Source organism: Ornithorhynchus anatinus, chromosome 7 (assembly GCF_004115215.2).
Source record: "Ornithorhynchus anatinus isolate Pmale09 chromosome 7, mOrnAna1.pri.v4, whole genome shotgun sequence".
Taxonomy (NCBI): domain Eukaryota; kingdom Metazoa; phylum Chordata; class Mammalia; order Monotremata; family Ornithorhynchidae; genus Ornithorhynchus; species Ornithorhynchus anatinus.
The window spans coordinates 235,229-261,409 of record NC_041734.1 but is presented as its reverse complement, the minus strand read 5'-3'; the positions used below and the strand labels follow the sequence as shown (position 1 = coordinate 261,409).

General features: G+C 48.1%; 1 protein-coding gene across 2 annotated transcripts in view; it reads right to left on the bottom strand.

The window, feature by feature from the left end:
• The window catches only part of PAG1 (phosphoprotein membrane anchor with glycosphingolipid microdomains 1), a 55,915-nt gene extending 41,930 nt beyond the window's left edge, over nucleotides 1-13,985 (bottom strand). Inside the window, exons 1-2 of one of the 2 annotated variants that reach the window (XM_029069569.2) lie at nucleotides 13,924-13,981; nucleotides 9,234-9,707 (exon numbers count right to left, since the gene is read on the bottom strand). The gene's annotated coding sequence lies outside the window, so the exon portion shown is untranslated. Of the gene's footprint in view, nucleotides 1-9,233; nucleotides 9,708-13,923 lie in introns of both variants that reach the window. The other variant, XM_029069568.2, reaches the window with a different exon arrangement.
• Between the last annotated feature and the right edge of the window lie 12,196 nt (nucleotides 13,986-26,181).

Sequence of the window (26,181 nt, the reverse complement as noted above, 5' to 3'; positions counted from 1 at the left end):
ACCAAAGGGAAAGCACTTTCTCTCTCTCTCTCCCCCCGAAATATAGCTATAACTACACATATTGCTATCTCCTAATACCATGCTCTGCATACATGATCATACTATTGATAATGATATATACAGTGTACAATATTGCTACCTTTAATTCAGTATATTACAAACTCAGACATTTATTCGATGCCAGGCTTAATCTGGTGGGATTGCAAAGGATCAAAGATGAATATGTCCCAGAGGTTCTGAATTCCCCCCGACAATATGTCCAGTTTGGTGCCACCTGCAGAACTGTCTGCTGACCTACCTCAGACTCCGGTGTTACAGTCAATCCCTGCAAGGAACTCCTTTGTGTCCCCGCTCCTTGCTGCTCACCCCTGTCTGGAGCACCTTTCTGCCTCACCGACCCTAAACTCAGACCTGCCCTCCTCTCCCTTTGCCCTACCTCAGCCTGTCCGCTCCCTGGTACCCTTCCCTGGTGTTACATGTAGCAGATTGAACACGTTACCACTGCCCCCCCGCCCATGACAGGCACCGAATTTAGGACTGACTCTCTCTCCTTGTGATGGTGCCCTGACCAGGCCTGCACCCCAACAGCCCCTTGCAACTCTGGAGCCAGCAGTGGGCATGGGGGTGGAGACACACTGGGGTGAGTGGAGGTCACAGCTGTAGCTGTGGGCATGTCTGCCAATGCCATCATCCTCCTCCTCTCCTCCCCTTCCTTTCCCCCCACCCTAGCTCCTCCCTGCTGGGGCTGCCAGGTGGGAAGGGGTGGGGAGGAACAAGGGGGAAGGCGAGGGGTAGGGAGGGACAGAGTCTAGACTGTAAACTCATTGTGGGCGGAATGCATCTGCCAACTCTGTTATAGCGTAGTCTCCCAAATGCTTAGTACAGTGCTCTGCACACAGTAAGCGCTCAATAAAAAACATTGATTGATTGATGGGTGGGGTGACTTCCCGGAAATAACAGCTTTTGTTATAATAATAATAATTGTGATATTTGTTAAATACCTACTTTATACCCAGCTCTGAGGTGGAGACAAAGCGATCATAATCTCTGCCCATATGGGGCTCACAGTCTAAAGAAGAGGGAGAACAAATATTTAATCCTCACTTTACAGACGAGGAAACTGAATTATGGTTTGCTTGCTTTGTGATGCTGACCAAGTCACCTACCCTCTCTGGGCTTCAACGTGACTTAATTATTATTACTGTATTAGGTACTTACTAATGTGTCAAGCACTATTCTGAGCACTGGGATAAATACAAGTTAATCAGGCCAGAAACAGTTCCTGCCCAACATTGGGCTCAGAGTCTAAGTAGGAGGGAGGACAGGCATTGAATCCCCATTTTACGGAGGAGGAAACAGAGGCAAAGAGAATAATAATAATGATAATAATGTTGGTATTTGTTAAGCGCTTACTATGTGCAGAGCACTGTCCTAAGCACTGGGGTAGATACAGGGTAATCAGGTTGTCCCATGTGAGGCTCACAGTTAATCCCCATTTTACAGATGAGGTAACTGAGGCACAGAGAAGTTAAGTGACTTGCCCACAGTCACACAGCTGACAAGTGGCAGAGCTGGGAGTTGAACCCATGACCTCTGACTCCGAAGCCCAGGCTCTTTCCACTGAGCCACGCTGCTTCCCCAGAGAAGTGAAGTGACTTCTCCAAAGACATGCGGTAAGCCAAGATTAAAACCCAGATCCTCTGACTCCCAAGCCTGTACTCTTTCTACTACTACTACTAATAATAATTGTGGTACTTGTTAAGTGCTTACTATGTGTCTAGCATTGTTCTAAGCATGGGGTTAGATACAAGTTAATCAGGTTAGACAGAGTCTCTGTCCCACATGGAGCTCACACTCTTAATCCCCATTTTACAGATGAGGTAACTGAGGTCCAGAGAAGTTAAGTGACTTGCCCAACATCACACAGCAGACATATGGTAGAGTCGGGATTAGAACCCAGGTCGTTCTGACTCCCAGGCCCATGCCCTAATCACTAAGCCACGCTATTAGGCCACGCTGCTTCTCTTTGCTATGAACAAAGTCCCCTCAAAATCTGAGGGGGTGAGGAGAAAACAGAGGGGCTAAATTTGGGGCTCAGGGTTCAGGGGAAGGTGTGGAGAAAAGCACCTTCAGGGGAGTGAATGAGGGGATAGGAGGCTGTAGAGGGATGTTAGGTAGAATTTCTACTTACCTAAAGGGCCTGGTTATCAAGTTGCAGCTGGTTCTGCAACAGATCCTAACTAATTTCATATAAGTCTATGGGAAAACCAGCCCATGATACCGCTATTCACGATGAACCCACATTTTCAAGGAACACATCATGGCTGTATCACGGGGGAACCCTGTACCCCCTTCAAGGTTTTTCATTTTGGCATAGTTGTATAATCTGATAACTACTGCCTAGAAATACCACACTGCACAAATGTTTCAACTTACACCTAACTAAAAATATGATGTGAAAATTCAGAAATATTTTGACATTGAAATTTTAATGGGAAAAATTGACAATGATAAAAAAGATTCGTAGAGACAAGATTGCTGCTAGAGATTCACTTTGGGATGCTGTTACTTCTGGCAATCAACCAATCAGTGGCATTTACCAAGTCCTTACTCTGTGCAGAGCACTGTACTAAACCCTTGGGAGAGTATAATACTGGTGGGAGACTCACTCCCCACTCTCGAGGATCTTATGGAGGAGAGAGCCGTTAAAATAAATTGCAGATAGGGGAAGCAACAGAGTAGAAGAATATAGACTTAAGTACTGTGGGGCTGGGGTGAGTACTAAAATGCTTAGTGGGTACAGACCTAAATGAATAGGTGATGCAGAAGGGAGGGACAATATGGTGGGAAGATGAAAGATTTATAAGGGAAGCCTTACTGGAGGAGCTATGATTTTTAAGAAGGGCTTTGAAGATGGGGAGATGGAGACTTTGGTTATCTTCCCCTCTATCTTCCTCCCCACCTCCGGAGGGGCTGAGCCTCCATTTGTGCAATTTTTGAGGTTGCGGCCTCTGCCCCAGTCCCAGTCCTGAGACGTGGAGGCCCCGGACTGATGATGACTTGAGGACCGGTCTGATGACTGATGCCTGACAGGAGATATATGCACAAGTGGAACGAATTGGAGGAAAGCTGCACTTGCATGTACGTGTGGGGCAGCTGTAGTAATAATAGCAGTAATTATATTTAAGTGCTTACTGTGTACAGAGCACCATACTAAACACTGGGAAAGAATACACGTGGGAATTAGACACACACCCTATCCCTTGAGGGAGGTCACAGTCTTGTGATGATCCAAGAGCTTTAAGTGATGCAGAAGTGCTGCAGGGGCGGTTGGCAAGAACAAGATGGATAAATCAGGGAAGGCCTCCCAAAGGAGGTGTTTATGGGGTGCCCCGGGCCGGCCGAGGGAAAATTCCCAGGAGCATCGTTCCCCGTCTCCCTCCCCCTTCTGAGCCCAGGGGACTTGGCCCCCACTCCTGAAGCCACCACAACCCTAGGCCAGCTCTGGGGTGGCAGAAACAGCTCCATACATTTGTCAGTCGAATTCCTGATGGATCCCCTTTCCCGATGGATCCCCGGGCTGAGTGGGTCTACAGCCTGGCAGGACAGGGTAAACTGGGCCAACTTTCTGGCCTCAGTGGGGCTGAAGATAAGGCCACGGCAAATCTGGCCCTGAAAGAAGCAGCGTGGCCTAGTGAACAGAGCACAGACCTGGAAGTCAGCAGGACCTGGGTTCTAATTCCGGCTCTGACACTTGTCTGCCATGTGACCCGGGCAAGTCAATTCACTTCTCTGGGCCTCAGTTACCTCATCTGTAAAATAGGGACTAAGAATGTGAGCCTTGTGTGGGACAGGGACTGTGTCCAACCTGATTAACTTGTAACTATGCCAACACTTAGCACAGTGCCTGGCACATAGTAAGCACCTAACAAAAACCATTGGGAAAAAAAAGGTGGGCAAATGGGAGAATGGGCTTAATTGTTGGAAGCAGCGTGGCCAAATGGATACACCACAGGCCTAGGAGTCAGAGGTCCTGGGTTCTAACCCTTCCACCTGCCCCTTTTGTCATCTTGGGCATGTCACTTCACTTCTCTGAGCCTCAGTTTCCTCATCTGTAAATTGGGGATTCATGCTTGTTCTCCCCCTACTTAGACTGTGAGCCCTAAGTAGTACAGGCCAACTTGATTAACTGATATCTACCCCAGGGTTTAGAACAGTGCTCAATAAATACCCTAATTCAGTTTTAAAAACTGATTTTCAGGTGTTTTGAGAACAAAATAGAGTAAAACTGCCTCTCTTGCCCTTCTGCCTTATCCCTAGAAGGGTCACCGGGCAGGGGCTTGCGGAGCCTCTGGCTTGGCCTGCGCCTCCTTCGGCTGCCCCCGTGGAGTCCACGCAGTGTCACTGCTGTCTTCCCTCCAGCAGTGGCAGCGGCAGTGGTAGCCACAGTAGCAGGGCAGGATGTACTCCTGGTGCCCGAGCCGGTATCTTGGGGAAGCAACCCTGGTTTCCGAGAGCAGCCAAGCCCAGAGGTTTGACCGACAGCCCCTTTGCTCCACTCCAGTGACTCATTGCCGGGCTTTTCCGAGGCTGGAATTCCCCCCCCCGCCCAGCCTCCCTCCCCAACTCCACTCCGGTCCCCCTACTAAGTTCTGAGAGAGATTTACCCAGCTCTGAAGGCCAGGAAGCCTACAGCTGCTGTCTCCCCAGATCCAGAACCCCTTCCCTCCCTTCTTCCCTTCCACCCTGGATTGGGTGGCCACCCAACCCCGGGGGTCTCCTCGGGCCATTAAAACTGGGAAGCCTCCAACACAGCACAGACACAGGGCTCTGGGGTCCGGAAAAGAAGGCAGCAGTAAGTGTGCCCTGGGCAACTTGGACTGGTGACTAGCTAGTTAAACGGGCCCCTGACACTTGCCCTTCCTTCCGCCCACTATGGGAGAGGGGGCGGGCAAAATTGCACTTTAGAGACAGATTGAAAATCTCCTCGTCTTTTTGCCCTGCAGAGCCATTTTCCCAGGATCACTGTTAGCTATCTTGTCTCAATTACTGCATCAGCCTTGTTGACCTTCCTGCCTCCAGCCTCTCTCCTCTCCAGGCCATATCTCACTCTACTGCCCAGATCATTTTCCCCAAAAGTGACTTTTTGTAATTGCTCTTCCCACTCCTCAGAAACCTCCAATCTGTGCATCCGACAGAAACTCTTCTCCATCGGCTTTAAATCTCTCGACCAGCTCTCTCTCCCATATTTATTTTAACTCCTCTTCCACTACTCCCCACCTCACATTCATTCCTCACATTCATTCAAGCCAACCTACTCATTGTGCTGTGTTCTCATCTCTCTAGCCACTGGCCTCTTGCTCACCCTTTACCCCTTCATACACATCAGACCACCACTCTCCCCATCTTCAAATCCCTACTAAAATCACCTCTCCTCCAGGAAGCCTTCTCTGACTAGCCTCTCATCCACCCACCCTATTCTCCCTCCTTCCTTTTTGTTTCACTTATGCATTTGGGTCCATACTCTCCAACGCTTTAAGAGACTCATCCCGGCCCTACTTGCTCCATAGCACTTATGCACATAATCTTATCCTCTGTTGTTTCCCCTAGTGTTAATTTATTGTAAGGTCTGTCACCTCCACTAGATTGTAAACTCTTTGAGGGCAGGGGTCATATCTACCAACAGTATTGTACTGTCCTAAGTGCTTAGTACGGTATTCTGTGCACAGCAATAATAATAATAACAATAATAATAATTGTGGTATTTGTTAAGCACTTACTATGTGCCAAGCACTGAACTAAATACTGGGGTGGATGCAAGAAAATCAGGTTGGTCACAGGTCCTGTCCCATGTGAGGCTCATAGTCTCAATTCCCATTTTACAGATGAGATAACTGAGGCCCAGAGAAGTAAAATGACTTGCACAAGGTCACACAGCAGACAAATGCCAGAGCTGGGACCCATGACCTTTTGACTTCTAGACCCATGCTCTGTACCCTGCTGCTTAGATTGTAAACTCCCTGAGAGCAGGAATATACTCTCTTGTACTCTACCGACCACCTAACACAGTGCTCTGTACACAGTTAGCACTCAATATATACCATCGATCGTTCGACTGAACATTGGATTATTAGTAAGATAGATTAAAGCAGTTTAGTAAGAAACAAAGAAAACCTGAAATCAGGCACACCTGCTGTAGAAAACAACTGTATCCTCACCAACTGAATTCTAATTGTTGATGACAGTTTTGGATCTACAAAAGAGTATATACAATCCTCTCAATTCTTGGAGGAAATTAATCTGATCAATCAATCAATCAGTACTATTTACTGAATGCCTACTGTGGAGCACTGAACCTCCTGAATGCTGTATATTCTTTCCAAGCATTCAGTACAGTATTCTGCACATAGTAAGTACTTACTGAATACTATAAGCACTTGGGAGAATATAACAGGATAGAATTGGTAGACACAGCTTTAAGAACTCTACTATTTAAGCCCTAATCATAAAAATAACTCCTTTTCCTTCTTCTTCCTACATGTAACTTATTTTAGTGACTGATTTCCCCACTAAATTGTAAACTCCTTGAGGGTTGGGATTGTGTCTACTAACTCTATTGTACTCTCCCAAGCATTTAGTACAGTGCTCTTTTCACAATCACTATGCACAGTAAATACCTTAGATCGATCGACTGAAAACATCATTAACCAGAGATGACAGATCAATCAGTGGTATTTATTAAGTGCTTATCGTATGCAGAGCACTGTTCAAATTGCTTGGGAGAGTACAGTGCAAGAGTTGGTAGACATGTTCCCTGCCCAAAATACCTAGAGGGGAGACAAATGTTAATATAAATATACAATTTAGAGAGATGTACATAAGTGCTGTGGGGCTAAGGGTGGGGTGCATACTAAATGACCATAGGTCACAGAACCAAGTGCATAGATGATGCAGAGGGGAGGAGTTGGGAAAAAGAAGGCTTAATCGAGAACCTTTTGGAGGAGATTCATTAATTCATTCATCATTTATTGAGCACTTACTGTGTGCAGAGCACTGTTCTGAGTGCTTGGGAGAGTGCAACATAACAATAAGCAGATACATTCCCTGCCCATAACGAGCTTACAGTCTAGAGGGGGAGAAAGACATTTAATATATATAAATAAATTACAGATATGCACATAAGTGCTGTGGGGCTGGAAGGGGGGAATGAATAAAGGGAGAAAGTCAGGGCAACACAGAAGGGAATGGGAGAAAAGGATAGGAGGGCTTGGTAAGGGAAGGCTTCTTGGAGAAGGCATGCCTTCCATAGGGCTTTGAAGGCGGGGAGAGTTATTGTCTGTTGGAAATGAGGAAGGAGGGCTTTCCAGGCCAGGGGGAGAATGTGGGCAAGAGGTTGGTGGCGAGATAGAAGAGATGGAAGTGCAGTGAGAAAGTTAGCATTAGAGGGGTGAAGGGTGCGGGCTGGGTTGTAGTAGGAGATTAATGAGGTGAGGTAGGAGGGGACAAGTTGATTGAGTGGTTTGAAGCCCTAAGTGAGGAGTTTTTGTTTGATGCAGAGGTGGATGGGCAACCACTGGAATTTCTTGAGGAGCAGGGAAACATGGTCTAAAATTTCTGTAGGCAAATGATCTGGGCAGTATAGTGAAGTGTGGACCAGAATGGGGAGAGACAGGATATCAACAAGGAGGCTGATGCAGTAATTAAGGCAGGATAAGATAATTGCCTGGGTTAATATGGTAGCAATTTGGATGGAGAGGAAAGGGTGGATTTTAGCAATGTTGTGAAGGTGTAACTGACAGGATTTTACTGATGGGTTGAATGAGAGAGAAAAGTCAAGGAAAACGCCAAGGTTACGGGCTTGTGAGACAGAAAGAACGGAGGCGCCTTCTACAACGATGGGAAAGTGCAGGGGGAGTTCAGGGTTTGGTTGGGAAGACAAGTTCTGTTTTAGAAATGTTAAGCTTGACGTGATGGGAGGACATCCGAGTAGAGATGATGTGATCTTAATAAGGCTTTGAAGGTGGAGTGAGTGGTGGCCTGGCCTAAGTGGAATGAGAGAGAGTTCCAGGGCAGAGGCAGGACATAGAAAAGGAGGTGGTGGCGAGATAGATGAGACTGGGGCCCAGTGAGCAAGCTGGTGCTAGAGGAGAGAAGTAGGAGATCATTGAGGAGGATCACTGAGTAGGAAGGGAAGAGCTGATTGAGTGCTTTAAGCCGATGGGAAGGAGTTTATTGAATGTGGAAGTGGATGGGCAACCACTGGAGGTTCTTGAGGAGTGGGGAGACATGGACTGAACTTTTTATGGAAACTGATCTGGGCAGCAGAGTGAAATATGGACTGGAGTGGGGAGAGACAGGAGGCAGGGCAGTCAGCAAAGGGACAGATGCAGTAATCAAGGTGGGTTAGGTTGAGCGATTGGATCAGCATGGTAGCAGTTTGGATGGACAGGATTACAGCGATGTTGCGAAGGTAGGACTGACAGGATTTGGTGATAGATTGAATGGGCTGAGTGAGAGACAGTGTCCCATCCCACTTCTAGACCAGTTTGCAACCAAGTTCAGCTCCTGGAGTCACCCTCATTCTCCCCTCTCCTTTGCTCCCCACAATATATCGCCCAACAGGGGACATTCCTGGGCTGACTGCTATTTGCCCATTTAGATTTGAAGTTCAGAATATTATTCATTTGAAGTTTTATTTTTGAGAATTAGGTGGGAATGACTACAGAAGAAGGTAAGAACAAAACTTATCTTGAAATTAGAACTGGATAAATAGAATTAAATCTTTACCCTAACATCTTAGTGTCTTCCCTTTCTTTTTTTTAATGACACATGAGATTTCACTTCTTTGCCGGAAATGACTAAATAGAACCTTCCTACTTCTCAAAGGTCATTATTCATCTTTTCAAATCAGGAGCAGAAGTTACACTCACATCCTTTAAGTTAATTCATTACCCTTTGCATCCCATAAAACGATTTCTGTCTGTTTGCACCAGATACTCTCAAGGCCAGTGTTGGCCTCCTTGCCACCGTGATTCTGGGAATGAATAATTGGGTCTGGAGCTGCATTAGCAGAGCAGCAGCAACAGATGAACGGAACTGGTTTGAACCAGACAAGCCGGAGCTACGCAGCTCCATTACTGTCAAGGAAAAAAAACGATCGTAGAAGAGTTCCCTCAACCTCTAAGGATTTTAGAGATAGATGAAAGCCGTAAATTCAGGATGGAGAGATTTACCCCATTTCGGTCGCTTAGCAACATCCTTCACATCAGCAGACTTTGGTGGATACAGTTCATTAACCGGTTCGACCGACGACTGCTCCCGGCCGGTGGAGCGGGAAGAGCTGGGCTGATCCCTCAGGAGGGGCAGAGAAGGGACGCCCAGCTGACCGGAAAGCTGTGCCCAGCTCTGCTCTGGGCTCTCAGATGGCCGGGCTTTCACCATCAGTGATGTCACCTTGGAACCCAAAGGGCTGCTCTGGACCACATTTCCGGTTCTGGGAGTCCAGGTAAAAAGACGTAGAACCTTTTTCAGTCAGTGCTGCTGACTGAAGCAGTCACCTCTGAGAGCCACCAGCCACGACATCATTTGTTCTTATGGAAGTGGAGTAAAGCTACTGCTTGGGATGGAGCAGTGACTTCTGGTTTCTTCACAAAGCTCTTGGCAGCGCAGGACCCTCAGCCAACCGCCTTATCCCAAACTGTGGGGGCCTGTTATGAGGGAGACAGTTCTCTCTTACCCCTCATTTCTCTCTCTCTCTCTCTCTCTCTCTCTCTCTCTCTCTCTCTCTCTCTTTCTCACACACACACACACACACACACACCCCTCCCCCACCCCAACGGGTCCCACCAGCTCGTCTTTCTCTAGTGTGCAGGTTGAGGAGCTGCGGCCTTCTCAGCTTCCAGTCTTCCAGGAGGTGGAAGGCTGGGCTGGGGCAGCTTCCACGACTGTGATGGTTGCATTCTGAGCCATGAGGAGCCTGAAACTCTGCTCCCCGACTCCAGTGCCCCAGCCCTCCTCTTGTCGAGATCACTGACCTTGTCTTTCACCTGTTGGTCTCTTTTTATTGTTTCATCCTTTCTGATGTGTCTGTCTTCCGTCCCCTCTCTCCTCCCTTATAGTCTCAGGCCAGGATCCGCCTGAGGGTCAGGGACCATGTCTAATTTTCACCTGTGTATTTGTTTAAAGCACTTAGTACCGTGCTTTGTCCACAGAAAGCTCTTCATAAATACCATTATTCCTACTCTTCTCAAGATATCAGACAGAACCACAGGTTTGCACTGTGGTGGTTCCTTTTCAGACATCATCTTGGCTTAATGAATAAATAACATGTCCCTCTGGGAACCACTGATCTAAAAGCAAAAATCAATACAATCCAGCATGTGTAAGACTCTGGTTGAATGATTACTCAACTCCAAAATGCAGTGTGGTCTTAAAGGCAAAACAAAATTTTCTGCTTCCCAAAGAAAGCTAGGTGGAGGCATTTGAAAGAGGCTTCCCAGACTGAAGATTTGAAACTTGTTAGTCTCTCTTTATACAGACACCGCTCCCTCTCTTGATCACCTGGGTTGCCCCTCTGTGCACCAGTTCCACGCATTCTTCTGGGGATAGTAATGATAATCCTTGTATTTGTTAAGCACTTAGTATGTTCCAAGCGTTGTACTAAGTACTGGGGTAGATACAAGATAATCAGGTCAGATACAATCCTTGTCCCCAAAACCCAAGCTCAGCAGGAGCCTCAGTACACCCCTGAAATAGCGTGCTGAGCCCCAAGAGGAAAGAGTCCCGTGTCTGAAAGGAAAGGTTACATCTGGGAAGATTTCCTAGGGCATTAAGATCCTTTCAGTGAAAAGAATGTGAACAGTTGCTCACTACTTGACTGTGAGCCCCATGTGGGACAGGGACTGTGTTCTACCTGATTAACTTGCATCTACCCCGGTGGTTAGAACAGTGCTTGATACATAAAAAGTACTTAACAAATATCATATTTTCCTCCCTTTCCTTCAAATAAGGGGAGCACTTCCATGGTTACTTTTAGTGGAAAAGGACCACCCGGGTCTTGACGTTTGAGGTTTGCAAACCTGGATGGTGCGGGGAGAGGGAGTGAAGGTTCCATGATCTCTCCCAGAAACTTCAACCTTCGTTCCAAGGTTCTTTTCACTAGTTGGCATTTTCCTTGGTGTTTAGTTCATTTCCAGGATAGAAATGGGAAGGGGCTTTTGGACTCAGTTCTGCTCACGATGCCGACACTGGGAGGAGTGAGATCGAGTTAAGAGACAGTCGGTGGAACCAGAGCAGGCCCAGACCACCAGAGAGCTCCGTATTCGGATCTGAACACACCACAGAGGAGTCAAAGACAGCCCAATTGTGGGTTTGGGTCAGTGGTGACTTGATACTCAATCAATCTGTCAATCAACTGATCAATGGCATTTACTGAGCACTTACTGTGTGCACAGCACTGTACTAAGTGCTTGGGAGAGTATAATATGCTAGAATAGGTTTCGACAAGGAACTTACAGACTAGAGGGGGAAGCAGACATTAACATAAATTACCGAAGGATATGTACATAAGTGTAGTTGGAGCTGAGGGAGGAGTGAATATCAAAGAACTTAAGGGTAGAGTTCACCCACTTTGCTCTACAGCCTGGAAAACCCCTCTCCTAAATAACAGAATCAGTAAAATATGCCAAGGGGGAAACAGAACTCAATCCATAGTAGAATTTATGGACAGTGTGGCTTAGTGAAGCGTCGCTGGGAGTCAGGAGACCCAAGTTCTAGTCCTGGCCCCTCCTCTGGCTTGCTGTGTGACCTTTTGAAAGTCACTGAACTGTCCTCTCTAGACTGTAAGTTCGTTGTGGGCAGGGAATGTATCTGTTATTTTGTACTCTCCAAGTGCTTAGTACAGTGCCCTGCACATAGTAAGTGCTCAAAAAATACAGTTGACTGATTGAACCACTTGGTACCTCAGTTTCCTCATCTAAAAAATGGGGATAAAATAAATGCCCTTTCTCCATCCCTTCTATGTGGGACAGGGACTCGGGGACTGATCTGTTTTTTTCTAATAGGCCCCAAGGCTTGGCACCATGCTCAGCACACAGTCAGCTCTTCATAAATACCAACATCTGCATGCTTATTATTATGGTTATTATTATTATTATTATTACTGAGTGCCTGCTGTGTGGAACACTGTTCACTGTGAATTTGGGAAAATCCAGTAGAGGGGGAAGCCATGATCCTGGCCCCCAAGGCTAGTTCTGCTAGCACGACTCAGCTCGATCAAAACTGAAACTCTGAGGACAGGACTGGCTTCTCTGTGTTTCGACTGACCCTATATTAGTGGGAACATGGGCCAACCTTAAACTTTTCGCCAAAGTAAAATCAACTTTGGATGATTTATGGGTACATTAGTTTAGCATAATCCCATTCCCATCTGAAACCAGGAAATTCATCCATGAAAACCCTCTCAATCTTCCAGGGAAAGGCAAGCTAAGTCATTTTTCCAGTTCCATAATTTTGATCCTTTTCTCCAAAATAGGTCCAGAAAGAGGGTTCTCTCAGCCAGTAGTGTTGCTCTGAGCCACCTCCCTGACCGCCCCGAACCTCAAGGGGTGAAAGAGAAAAGTGTCACCTAGCTAATGATCCACCTTCCTATCAAACAGAAGCTCCTTATCATTGGCTTTAAAACACTCAATCAACTCACCCCCTCCCACCTCACGGATCTCCTACTCCGTCCCACCTCATGATCTCCTACTACAGCCCAGCCTGCACACTCCACTCTTCTAGGTCCAGCTTACTCACTGTGCCCTGATCTCATCTATCTCACCGCCAATCCCTTTCCCACGTCCTCTTCTCTCCCTGACCTGGAACACCCTCCCCCTCCATATACACCAGACCACCCTTCTCTCTTCTCCTTCAATGCATTATTAAGATCACATCTTCTCCAAGGGGCCTTCCCCGATTAATCCCTCTTCTCCTTGGCTTGCTCTCCCTTCTGCAGCATCTATGACCTTTGAGTATTTGATATTCGCCTCCCACCACCCTCAACCAGCCCCACAGCACTTGTGAACAGATCTTTGAATTATATATTATAAATTACTTCTTTATTCATATTAATATCTATCTCCCCCTCTAGATTATAAAAATGTTTATGGGCAGGGAATGTGTCTGCCAATTCTGCTGTACTCTCCCAAGTGCTTAGTACAGTGCTCTGCACATAGTAATCGCTCAATAGATATGATTGATTGATAGAGTGGAAAGTGGAAGACGAGTGAGAAGTAGTGTGGCCTAATGGAAAGAGAACAGGCCTGGGAGTTAGAGGACCTGGGCTCTAATCCCGGCTCCGCCACTTGTCTGCTGTGTGACCTTGGGGAAGTTACCTCACTTCTCTGGGTCGTAGTTATCTCATCTGTAAAATGGGGATTAAAACTGTGAGCCCTATGTCAGACAGGGATAGTATCCATCCTGATTATCTTGTATCTACCCCGGCGCGTAGTACGGTACCTGGCCCATAGTAACCACTTAACAAATACCATTTAAAAAAAAGATGGGCTTCAGAAGCTCTCAAGAGGATTTTGGCTTCCCGAAAGTCCCGACATTCCCTATAGCCTTTCTTTAAAGGCTTTCTTTTGTACCTCTTCCATAAATCTGGCTCATTCCAAGATGTTCTGCCTTCACCACCAAAGGAATTTCCAGGAGAACCACTGAGCTCCAATGATGTTTGAGCTCCTAAGCTTTACTCAACCAACCAAACACCCAATCAATCAGTTGGACCCACAGGCCAAGGGCCTAACCTGGACACCTTCAGCGCCCCTGGATCAGCCCACCTTGAGCTCACGGCAGCATCCTCTCCCAGGAGCGACAGAGGAGGAGCCAAAAGCAGGACCAGGGATGGAGGGAACATGTGGACGGTGCACTAGAAATAATTACCTGGAGGTCACTCTTTGAGGTGGACTGGCCAGATGGATCCCTCTGTCAGTTCCTTACCCTAGACAGAAAACAGAAGGAAAAGCAGTTAACCCCGAGGTCCACCAGAACCGGGATAAATCTGCAGGAGGTCAGTGGACGGAGAGGGTGGCTCGGTATGTGTATTGACCTTCTGCTCCACCGGGCAGGTGAGAGCATAGGGCAGACTTTGAGAATTGGGCCTTTTCAGGTCAGCTGCTTTATGGGCGTTCAAAACAGCCCAAGTGTCTTAGTCCACTGCTTCATTGCAGAATTTCCATTTGCAGGAAAACAGACAACAGGTCAGAATTACTTGTGAAATTGACATTTCTCAACCTCACACGCTGACTACTGTGACATACGGTTCCCCTTAGGCCCTAAGATTGGGGCAACATCGCTCTCCTCCAGTAGAATCAAGGCCGTTTTCATTCAGAAGCTTTTTTTTCCTGCAACAGAAACTCAGATTCAGCTTTTGGAAAGCCTAGTCCTAAATATATGTTTCTGCGACGAACCAGTTGTAGAGGAACTGAGACAAAGAGATGCATTTAGAAATCTGTTGTAAGAAAAGGCAGAAGCCCCTAACAGTCGAAGCATCTGTGATGAAAAGCTGACAAACCAAGAGTGTGGATTTTGCCAGGCAAAGCACCCAGTGTTCTGAATCAGCAGTGTTTTTTTCTTGTCGTTTCCCTGCTCAAAAGACTAAAACATAACCAGGCCTGGGAGAAGCTGAGGGAATGGAAAGACCAGGGAGGGAGGGAGAGCTTTGTATGCCAGGAAAATGTATTCTGGGTTTCTAATGAAAAGCAAGGGGTTTTTTTGGTTTTGTTTTTTAATAGCATCTGTTAAGAGCTTACTATATGCCAGGCACCTTACTAAGCGCTGGGATAAATACAAGCGAATCAGGTTGGACGCAATCCATGTCCCCCATGGGGTTCACAGTCTTAATCCCCGTTTTACAGATGAGGGAACTGAGGCCCAGAGAAGTGAAGCGACTCACCCAAGGTTGTGCAGCAGACATGTGTTGGAGCCGGAATTAGAACCCAGGTCCTTCCGATTCCCAGGCTGCTTCGGATGGAAAACTGCTGATTGGGGGAAGCCAGGGAGCCCCTGGATCTGCCTCAGGACGTCTCCCACCGTCCTCCTGACATCTACTCAGACAGTTTTTCAGTTTGTTTCTGACCCATTCTCTGAGCCTAAGAGTGGGCTGTCTGCTATCCACCGTAAGAAAAGGGTCGAGGAATTTATTCTGTAAACAGGGGGCTGTTTCAGCAATTTGGCTCTCCCTGGGAGCAGAAAGAATGTGCAGAGGGCCTTCTGAAAGGAAAATATTATTTTGAAAATTAAACAGGCGACACTGGGAGGTCAACTTTGATGCCATTTTAATGAAGCACTGAGGGCCTTGGAACTGGATAAAAGTCTCAGAGAACTCTCCACCCCGAGGCTAGCTGCCTTCTATATTTTTTAAGCTTGCTCATCTTCAGACCGGCTATTTCTTTTTTGTCCTTAGGCATTTTTTATGGCATTCATTATTTACTGTTCTAAGAGCTGGGGTAGGTACAAGTTAATCAGGCCAAGTACAGTCTCTGTCCCACAGTCAGCTCATAAGTTTAAGTAGGAGGGAGAACAGGTATTTTGTCCCCATTTTACAACGGAGGAAACTGAGGCACAGAGAAGTTAAGTGGCTTGCCCAAAGTCACAAGCAAACAATTGGCAGAGTCAGGATTAGAACCCAGATCCTCTGGCTTCTAGGCCCATGCTCTTTCCACTAGGCCATTCTGCTTCTCGGCGTGAATGTGTGCCAATCTGTGCAAGATTCAGTGATTTGCTTAAGATAAACTTGGTTCATAGCTGGAACTTTATTGTAGTGAAGCTCAGACGCAATAATCAGTTACGGGACCCTGGCTGTGTTTAGCCACGGGAACGAGACATTCCAAGTCACTGACTTTTCTTAACTTCTCTCTCTACAGAAGGTCTTACAGAGTTGAGATACACGGCCCTACTCAATCCCAGCGTGAGGCGTCGTCCCTGTCTTTGCAAAGCCGGACACATCTTCCCAACTGGTTTTTCAATCTGGCCAGTTTTCCTTCACCCAGCTAACCAACAGCACTAACCAGGCCCGCTTTAGCCGGCTCTGAAGAATTGGTCTCCTCGGTGGATACAGAGGCAGACCAGAGCCACGACCCAGGTTTGCATAATAATAATAATAACGATAATAATTATGGTACTTGCTAAGTGCTTACTACATGTCAAGCACTGAACTAAGCGGTGGGGTAGATTCAAGTTAATCAGGCCAGACACAGTCCCTGTTGCACATTGGGCTCACAATCTAATTAGGGGGGAGTAGGACTGAATCCCCATTTTACATTTGACGTAACTGAGGCACAGAGAAGATAACTAACTTGCCCAAGGTGACGCGGCAGGCCAGCGGCTGCCGAACACGACTCCGACTCCCAAACCCGGGCTCTTTCCTCAAGGCCGTGCTGCTTCTCTATCCCAGAGTAGCTGTTTACTAAACTTGTACCTTGGGACCACTTTTTAGCTATGCCTGTGAAGTCCAGCTCCACTGACCTACCAGGAATGCTGGAAGGGGAGGAGGTGAACTCCTCTACCCTGATGGAGCCGAGGTCTGGGGGTTGGCTGCACCACTGGAGGCTCAGGCAACGTTGTCAGTCTTTCCCGTCCCACTTTAATCAATCAATCAATGGTACTTATTAATAATAATGATTATGATGGTATTTGTTAAGCGCTTACTATGTGCAAAGCACTGGTCTAAGTGCTGGGGTGGGGAATCAAGGTGATCAGGTTGTCCCATGTGGGGCTCACAGTTTTAATCCCCATTTTACAGATGAGGGAACTGAGGCCCAGAGAAGTTAAATGACTTGCTCAAAGTCACACAGCTGACACGTGGAGGATCCGGGATTAGTACCCATGCCTTCTGACTCCCAAGCCCGTGCTCTTTCCGCTGAGCCACGCTGAGCGTTCACTGTGTGCAGAGCATTGTACCTAGAGCTAGGGAGAGGACAGTACAGCAGAGTCGGTAGACAAGTTCCCTGCCCATAGCACACTTACACGGTGCAGAGTACAGATAAGGGAGAAGCCTGCAGAGCCCAAGAATCCCACTCCCTGAGGTCCACCGTGCCATTAGGAAGATTTAGGATGACCACCTTGCTTGTGTTCTGAGAGTCAGTCAGTCTGTCAATCATATTTATTGAGGGTTTACTTTGTGCGGTGAACTGTACTAAGTGCCTGGGAGAGTATAGTATAATAAAAAAAAAACCAGACACATTTCCTGCCCATGAGGTTACAGTCTGGAGGGGATAAATAAAATTACAGATATGGACATTAGTTCTGTGGGGCTGGGAGGGAGGATGAATAAAGGGAGCAAGTCGGGGCGACGCAGAAGGGAGTGGGAGAAGAGGAAAGGAGAGCTTAGTTAGGGAAGGCCTCTTGGAGGAGATGTGCCTTCAGTAAGTCTTTGAAGGAGGAAAGAGTAATTGTTTGGGTCCCTTCGGACCATGTGACTGAAGACCCCGCGGGGTCCACTCCTTCACTCGGCAGGATGTGAGAGCCTGGAGATGCTGACTTGGGGAGGTGTCCTTCAGGGCTTCTTGGGTCACAGGACTGGCTCGGGGGGCCTGGCACTGAATCCCGTTCAAATATTTGCTTTTAGAGATAAACAGTCTTGGTGAATAGCATCAAAAGAAAGTTTAAGCTGACATCCCAAACCAAGAAAACTTGGAGCCAGTGAAAATGCTGGCTGAGACTTTCTGCTTTGATCCTGGGTTCCACGGGGAGTAAAAAGAGGGGGGAACTGGATGAACTCTAACTGATTGTGGGGCTGACAGGATCTTTGAATTCCTTACTGCAGGGCTGGGATCCAAAGGAATAGTCTCTGTTCTTACCAGCTCTCTGGGCCCAAATTGGACACACTATCCCATAACCACATGGGTAGTCACTAAGAGTGTTTACTGAGTACTTAGCTCTGGGCTAAGCACAAGCTGTATTGATGCTGCATAAAATTATTATCCAGAGTAAAGCAACGAGGCCTAGTGGCTACAGAAGCAGCGTGGCTCAGTGAAAAGAGCACGGGCTTGGGAGTCAGAGGTCATGGCTTCGAATCCCCGCTCTGCCACTTGTCAGCTGTGTGATTGTGGGCAAGTTACTTAACTTCTTTATGCCTCAGTTACTTCATCTGTAAAAAGGGGATTAAGATTGTGAGCCTCACGAGGGACAAACTGATTACTCTGTATCTAACCCAGCGCTTAGAACAGTGCTCTGCACATAGTAAGCGCTTAACAAATACCAACATTATTATTATTACAGCACAGGACTGGGAGTCAGAAGGAGCTGGGTTCTGATCCCAGGTCTGCTGTCTGTCTGCTGTGTGACTTTGGGCAAGTGACTTCACTTCTTTGAGCCTCAGTTAGGTCATCTGTAAAACGGGCATTAAGACTATGAGCCCCGTGTGGAACATGGACTGGGCCCAACTTGTGCTTAGTACAGTGCCTGGCACATAGTATACACTTATGAAGTATCAATCAATCAATCGATTGATCTGGGAAATTGCTCTCATGATCACTAGGCACCCTATTCTTCATCTGGTTGCCAGTGGCTTTAGTATGCTCTGGCCTCCCCAGAGGAGTTCTCTGGGGGTTCCCCAATAAAAACTCTTAGGATTCCCATAGGTCCTTCCTCCAGCATGGCTGCCACACACACATCTGACCTCGCTTTACTCTCATAGAAAGACACGGGGGCAGATGAGATGATCCCGGCTGGAACCAGACCAGGTGACGGCGACTCCAGTCTGCCTGGGCAGCCACCGAACCTCCAACGGCATTCAAACCCCCCTGGATCACCCGCAGCTCAGGACAGTCTGAGCTGAGAGGCACCGTCAGACTGCCCGAAGCGAAAGAACTGAAAATCAGATCGGACTCGGCCCCAGTCCCACCATCTACAGTGGAGGGAGAGCAGGAGAGGAAGAAACTGAGGCTCAGAGGGGTTAAGCAACAAGCCAAGGTCACAGAGCAGGCCTGGAGCTGAGCTGAGACTAGAACTGGGGCCTCCTACCTCTCAGCCTCATATTCTGTCTACTGGGCCATACTGCCTCGATTCTCATATAGAAGCAGTGGCGCAGACCCCAGGCAAACAAGGCCTTGTCTCCACTGAGTAGAAGTGACGGAGGAACGGGTAAGTACTTCCTCTCACCCATCTGCTCCTCTTCTCATTTCCCCTTGTCTCCTCTCTCTCCTTCCTCCTTTCCCTCCTCTTTCCCCTTCTCCCTCTTTCTTCCCCTCTCTCCCTTTCTCTTTATATCCCCCGCTCTGGACCTATCCCGCTCACCCCATTTAAGGTAACCGGGGCTCTCTGGGGCTAAAACTTGGCCTCCAGTTCACGATTCAACCAACTACTTGTAAGTAAATGGATTCAACTGTCATCCAGTAGAACCAAATAATGTGAATCTCTTTATTTGGTTTAAATCATCCAAGCCTGAAAATGCAAGGATATTCATCACCATCACCATCAATAATGGTATTTATTGAGCACTTATTGGGTGCAGAGCACTGTATTAAGCGCTTGGGAGAGCACAATGCAACAGAGCTTGTAGACACGTTCCCAGCCCACAACGATGGCTGTTGTGTTCAGCTATTTTGGCAATCATTCTCCGGGCCTCCGGGCCCGACTCATATTTATAGCTTCTGCTCTCCATTAGCATTCTTCTCCAGGAATCATGCCCACATCCCTACGAAGCTTCAGCATTTGAAATGCAAAGCTAACCAAATTCTCTCACTGACTGGTTTACTACAACAATTCCTTGTGATGTGTTTTACGGTGAATGCTTGGCTTAAACAAGTATTCCTTCAGCACTCTGCATGCTGCGTGTGCTCAATGAATACTATCGCCTGCTTGCTCGCTTGCTTCTCTTAATTGACCAGATTCCCCCCCTTTAGCTGGAAAGGGATTCAGAGGCAAACCCGAAGGACTCCCAGAACCGACATCGACGCTCCATTTCCGCCAGACCCGTTCCCCTATTTAGAGAGCATTGGGAAATGTGCGCCTCCGGGGTTCAGACCAGGAAAATTGAGACAGAAAAAAAGAGCAAAAAGCCCAGTCCATTTGCCGGCAGCTTGCCGGCATCTCCCACGTACCACCGGGCCCCAGGCAGACACCGGCATGGCAGCCGCTGACAGAAAGCAGACGCCGACAGATCTGACAGCATATATGGCGGGGAAAAGGCAGAGATGTCGGATGTGGCTGTGCTGGGGTAAGCTTCCAAAGGACAAGATGCTTCATAACAGGCCGAAAAACACTCCATGTACTGACCCAGCAGGGAGAACGTGCAGTATAATGAATCTGATTTTGTATATTCATCCCAAGCGCTTAGTACAGTGCTCTGCACATAGTAAGCGTTCAATAAATACTATTGAATGAATGAATATATGGGTTTCAAGTTTAAGAAAAGGCTGGGATTCTAGGCTTGTTTGTTGGTCTTGTTTCATGGTATTTATTCTCCATCAATGGTCATCAGTGGAATTTATTGATCATTTAATATGTTCAGACCAAAGAACTAAACGCTTGGGAGAGTTGTTAGACACATTCCAGGCCCACACGAACTTAGAGTCTATTCAGTGCTAAGGGTCAAGCACTGCTCTATATGCTGAGTTGGATACAAAATAATTGGGTCCGACAAAGTCCCTGTCTTACACTGGGCTCCCAGGGTAAGAGGGAGTACAGAGATCCTGTCCCCATTGTTCAGACAGAGATCCCAAGGTCCAGAAAAGTGAAGTGACTTGTCCAAGGTCACAAGGCAGGTGAGTGATGGAGCATGGACTAGAACCCAAGTCTCTAGACTCCCAGCCCTGTGCTCTGTTCAACACTCCCACACTAGTCACATTTTAACACTTTGGGTACCAGTATCCCAATGCTCTTATCCTCTCCCCAGTACCAAAAGGCACACGACACAGAAAAGGGAAAAACTAAGGAGTGCCACACCCTTCCGGAGACTTGGCAGAATTTAGTTTATCAAAGTAGCTTGATTCTCCCCACCCCACACCCTTCAGCAAACCCACCAACAGCCAACAAAGTCAATATCAGCTAAACCGGAGCTCACACAACATGGACACCGGCAGCATATTGAGGCCTTTTAAAACCATCACTAGACAGCGAGAGGCTTGATTTTGTACTCTGACCCAAGCCAACAGCAAAAAGAACAAACCCACCGGGCTGCTGCCTAGAATTTGCTGAAAACCACAATTCCTTCCCATCCCGGGGCTTGCTGAAAACAAGTTTGAGAAACCGCTGGCAGATGAAAGGATTGCGCAAGGAGCCCCAGGCCTTCCTTTCCATGCCACAACCACGTGAAGCGGCGGGGGGGTGGGTGCCCCGGCCCCCTGTCGTCGCCTTCCCCACCCAGCCCCGGCCCATGGTGGAGCTTGGGCTGCCTCATGGTGCAGGGAGCTGCAGAGTTCCCCTCGAGCCAGCTGACAACGGATGGGCAGAGGTCAACCCTGGCCTCGCTCTGAACCTGTTGGGCAGTGATAAACACTCTTGTGGACATACCACCTGTAGTGGCCTATCCAGCAGTTCCTGGTGCTCGGAGAATTCATTCATTCAATAGTATTTATTGAGCGCTTACTATGTGCAGAGCACTGTACTAAGCGCTTGGGATGAACAAGTCGGCAACAGATAGAGACAGTCCCTGCCGTTTGACGGGCTTACGGTCTAATCGGGGGAGACGGACAGACAAGAACAATGGCACTAAACAGCGTCAAGGGGAAGAACATCTCGTAAAAACCGATGGCGACTAAATAGAATCGAGGCGATGTACAATTCATTAACAAAATAAATAGGGTAACGAAAATATATACAGTTGAGCGGACGAGTACAGTGCTGTGGGGATGGGAAGGGAGAGGTGGAGGAGCAGAGGGAAAAGGGGAAAATGAGGCTTTAGCTGCGGAGAGGTAAAGGGGGGATGGTGGAGGGAGTAGAGGGGGAAGAGGAGCTCAGTCTGGGAACACCTCTAGGAGGAGGTGATTTTTAAGTAAGGTTTTGAAGAGGGAAAGAGAATCGGTTTGGCGGAGGTGAGGAGGGAGGGCGTTCCAGGACCGCGGGAGGACGTGACCCGGGGGTCGACGGCGGGATAGGCGAGACCGAGGGACGGCGAGGAGGTGGGCGGCAGAGGAGCGGAGCGTGCGGGGTGGGCGGTAGAAAGAGAGAAGGGAGGAGAGGTAGGAAGGGGCAAGGTGATGGAGAGCCTTGAAGCCTAGAGTGAGGAGTTTTTGTTTGGAGTGGAGGTCGATAGGCAACCACTGGAGTTGTTTAAGAAGGGGAGCGATATGCCCAGATCGTTTCTGCGGGAAGATGAGCCGGGCAGCGGAGTGAAGAATAGACCGGAGCGGGGCGAGAGAGGAGGAAGGGAGGTCAGAGAGAAGGCTGACACAGTAGTCTAGCCGGGATATAACGAGAGCCCGTAATAGTAAGGTAGCCGTTTGGGTGGAGAGGAAAGGGCGGATCTTGGTGATATTGTAGAGGTGAAACCGGCAGGTCTCGGTAACGGATAGGATGTGTGGGGTGAACGAGAGGGACGAGTCAAGGATGACACCGAGATTGCGGGCCTGCAGGACAGGAAGGATGGTCGTGCCATCCACGGTGATGGAGAAGTCTGGGAGCGGACCGGGCTTGGGAGGGAAGATGAGGAGCTCAGTCTTGCTCATGTTGAGTTTTAGGTGGCGGGCCGACATCCAGGTGGAGACGTCCCGGAGGCAGGAGGAGATGCGAGCCTGAAGGGAGGGGGAGAGGACAGGGGCGGAGAAGTCACCTTGCCCTCTTCTACCTCACCTTGCTACTCTCCTACTACAATCCAGCCCACACACTTGGCTCCTGTAATGCCAACCTTCTCACTGTACCTCGATCTTGTCTATCTTGCCGCCAACCTCTTGCCCACATCCTGCCTCTAGCCTGGGATGCCCTCCCTCCTCATATAATAATAATGTTGGTATTTGTTAAGCGCTTACCATGTGCAGAGCACTGTTCTAAGCGCTGGGGTAGATACAGGGTAATCAGGTTGTCCCACTTGAGGCTCACAGTTAATCCCCATTTTACAGATGAGGTAACTGAGGCACAGAGAAGTGAAGTGACTTGCCCACAGTCACACAGCTGCCAGGTGGCAGAGCTGCGATTCGAACCCATGACCTCTGACTCCCAAGCCCGGGCTCTTTCCACCGAGCCACGCTGCATTAATCTCCCCACCTTCAAAGCCTCTTTGAGGGCACATCTCCTCAAAGAGGCCTTCCCTGACTAAGCCTTCCTTTCCTCTTCTTCCTCTCCCTTCTGTATCACCCTGACTTGCTCCTTTTATTCATCTCCACTTTCAGCTCCACAGCATTTATGTACATAGCTGGAATTTATTTATTTATTTATATTAATGCCTCTCTCCCTCTCTAGACTGCGAGCTTGTTGTGGGCAGGAAATGTGTCTGTTTATTGTTATATCGTGCTCTCCCAAGCACATAGTAAAGTGTTTTGCACACAGTTAATGGTCAATAAATACAATTGAATGAATGAATGATGGTTAAATAGGCCCACGGCTGTGCGTGGTTGAGGTCGGGAAGGCCAATGTGGGACCCAAGATACTGGCCACACTGCACACTCAAACTCTCTCTTTCCCTCTCTCCCATGCGCACACACACTCACACACATACACACTCAGGCCCATCCTTGCTGTGCTGGCGTATTTACCATTTGTGGTGCTCGGGACCATTTCTGCTTTGGCCTCCTGGTCTCCCGACCCTGACGGAGCTACTGCTCCAGCACGGCAGCCACGGTCCGGATGGCCACGTGCCAGCCTCGGTTCCAGGTTTTTAGCTGCTTTGTGGCATTGCCTGAGATTTCGTTTGATTGATTGCTTACAATGCACAGAGCACTCTGCAAAGCTCTCAGGAGAGTACAATGAAACAAGGTTGGTAGAAATGTTCCCTGGCCACAAGAAGCATAAGCGCTAACTCATGCCCATATCCCCTTCTCCGTCTTTCTTCTTTCTGAAATTTATTTTTGTGTCCACCTCCCCGGTTAGATTGTAAGCTCCTCGAGGGCAGGGGCTGTGTCTATTTACTGTATTGTGCTCTCCCAGGCGGACTTAGTACAGTGAGTGCAGTAGGTGGTCACTCCATAAAATCGACTCGTTGACTGATGGACTGTATCCTTAAAACATTTTTTCTACCTTCCTGGCTTTCAATTTCAGCTCTCCTTCGAGCAGCTGAGTATCCTGCTGTCAATCATTCTCACGAGCCCCACCCACGGCAGCTTGGTGGCAGGGGGTGAGCAGAGCTTCAGTGCCACGGGACTGACGTCAGGCTACAGCCCGGTCACTGGGGATTCGGTCCCGTCATCTGATGCTGCGCTCTGACCCTCAGAGACACTGCTGGAACTGCTTAAGAGCCGGAAGTGGCGTCTGTGGAGGCGGGCCGGGTGCTCCATGACTACCAGCTCTTGAGTCGGGTCTGGAGTTTGATGCCACACTGTCCCCACCCTCTGTCTGAACATCCACCACGGGATGTCCTGGCTTTCTTGATCTGATTTTGGACTTCCTCGTCTATCACCGCAATCGTTGTTGGTCAGTGAGTTGCCTATGGAAACAGAAGTCTGAGGCAGTATTTATGGCCCTGTAGTGCTGCAGGACTTCATCAATCTATCAACGGTGTATGCACTGAACCCTTACTGTGTGCAGGGCACTGTACACAGTGCTTCCGAGAGTAAAATATAATACAGTTGGTAGACTCACTGCCTGCTCTCAAGGAGCTGACAATCTAGTGGAGGATTCAGACATGAAAGAAATTACAGATACAGGAAGCGGCAGAGAATAATGATATGGCCATAAGTGCTGTGTGATATTGTACTCTCCCAAGTGCCTAGTAGAGTGCTCTCCACACAGTTAGTGCTTAATAAATAAGATGGACTGACTTAACTGACCGTGGGGTTGGGAGTGGTGGAGTATCAAAGTGCCGAAGGGGTACAGACCTAAGTGCATAGGCCACGCAGAAAGGAGGGCAAACAGGGTGGGGAAACGAGACTTAATCAATCAATCAATGGCATTTACTGAGCACTTACTGCGTGCAGAGCACTGTACTAAGCACTTGGTAGAGGACAATGTAGAGAAGCAGCGTGGCTTAGTGGAAAGAGCTTGGGCTTGGGAATCAGAGGTTCTAATCCTGCCTCTGCAACTTATCAGCTGTATGACTTTAGGCAAGTCACTTAACTTCTCTGCGCCTCAGTTACCTCATCTGTAAAATGGGGATTAAGACTGTGAGCCCCACGTGGGACAACCTGATTACCCTGTATCTACCCCAGCATTTAGAACAGTGCTTGGCACATAAGTGCTTAACAAATATCATTATCATTATTATTACTATTAATATAACAGAGTTGGTAGACATGTTCCCTGCTCATGACCAGCTTACAGTCAAGAGGGAAGTTAGTCATTAGTCAAGGAAGGCTTCCTGGAGGAGATATGATTTTAGTAGGGTTTTGAAGATGGGGAGAGCGGTGGTGCGTTGACTTTCTGAGTTATAACGGACAGCCTTGATTTTTCCAGCCATGCCATCGGGCCCTCTGCAGCTTGGGAAACTGATGCTGGAATGTGGCTGCTCCCAGAATTTAGATTCTTCAAATTCCAGCATCCGGCCTGGCCCCAACCGAGGTAGTGAATGAGGGTCCAAGGCAGGGGTCCAGCAGTGAGATCTGGGCTTGTCCCTCCAACCTCAGCCAGGACCTCCCAGGTTCCCGCCACGAGCCCTCCCACTTGCGTTTTTCTTCTCGATGCGGCTCAGTGCCTGGCCACAGGAGAGCCCACTCAGGGTGGACATCTCCCTCAGCATCATTCGATAAATGGGTCTATTACTGAAGAAGCCACTTTTGAACCTGGTGGTTTTTCCGACAATTATCAGATGCACTGCTCTCCACACATTTCATGTGATAAAACAGAATTTTCAAGTAATCTGGCAGGAAAACCACCGAATAGACCATTCAGTGAACATTCTCACTTCAGGACTTGGCTGATTCTTACATCCGACTCATCTTTTGTCAGAGGATCCAAGATGTTGCAGACCTTAGAATTTGAAGTTCCATTTTTGGCCCAGAGTTCTCGTGGTCCCTTGGAAGGCCGGTAATTTGGAGGCGCTCACATCTCAGAGTTGAACAAGCATTCCGACAGACAAATGGGGATTCATCTGTCGAACAAGCCCATCCCGGT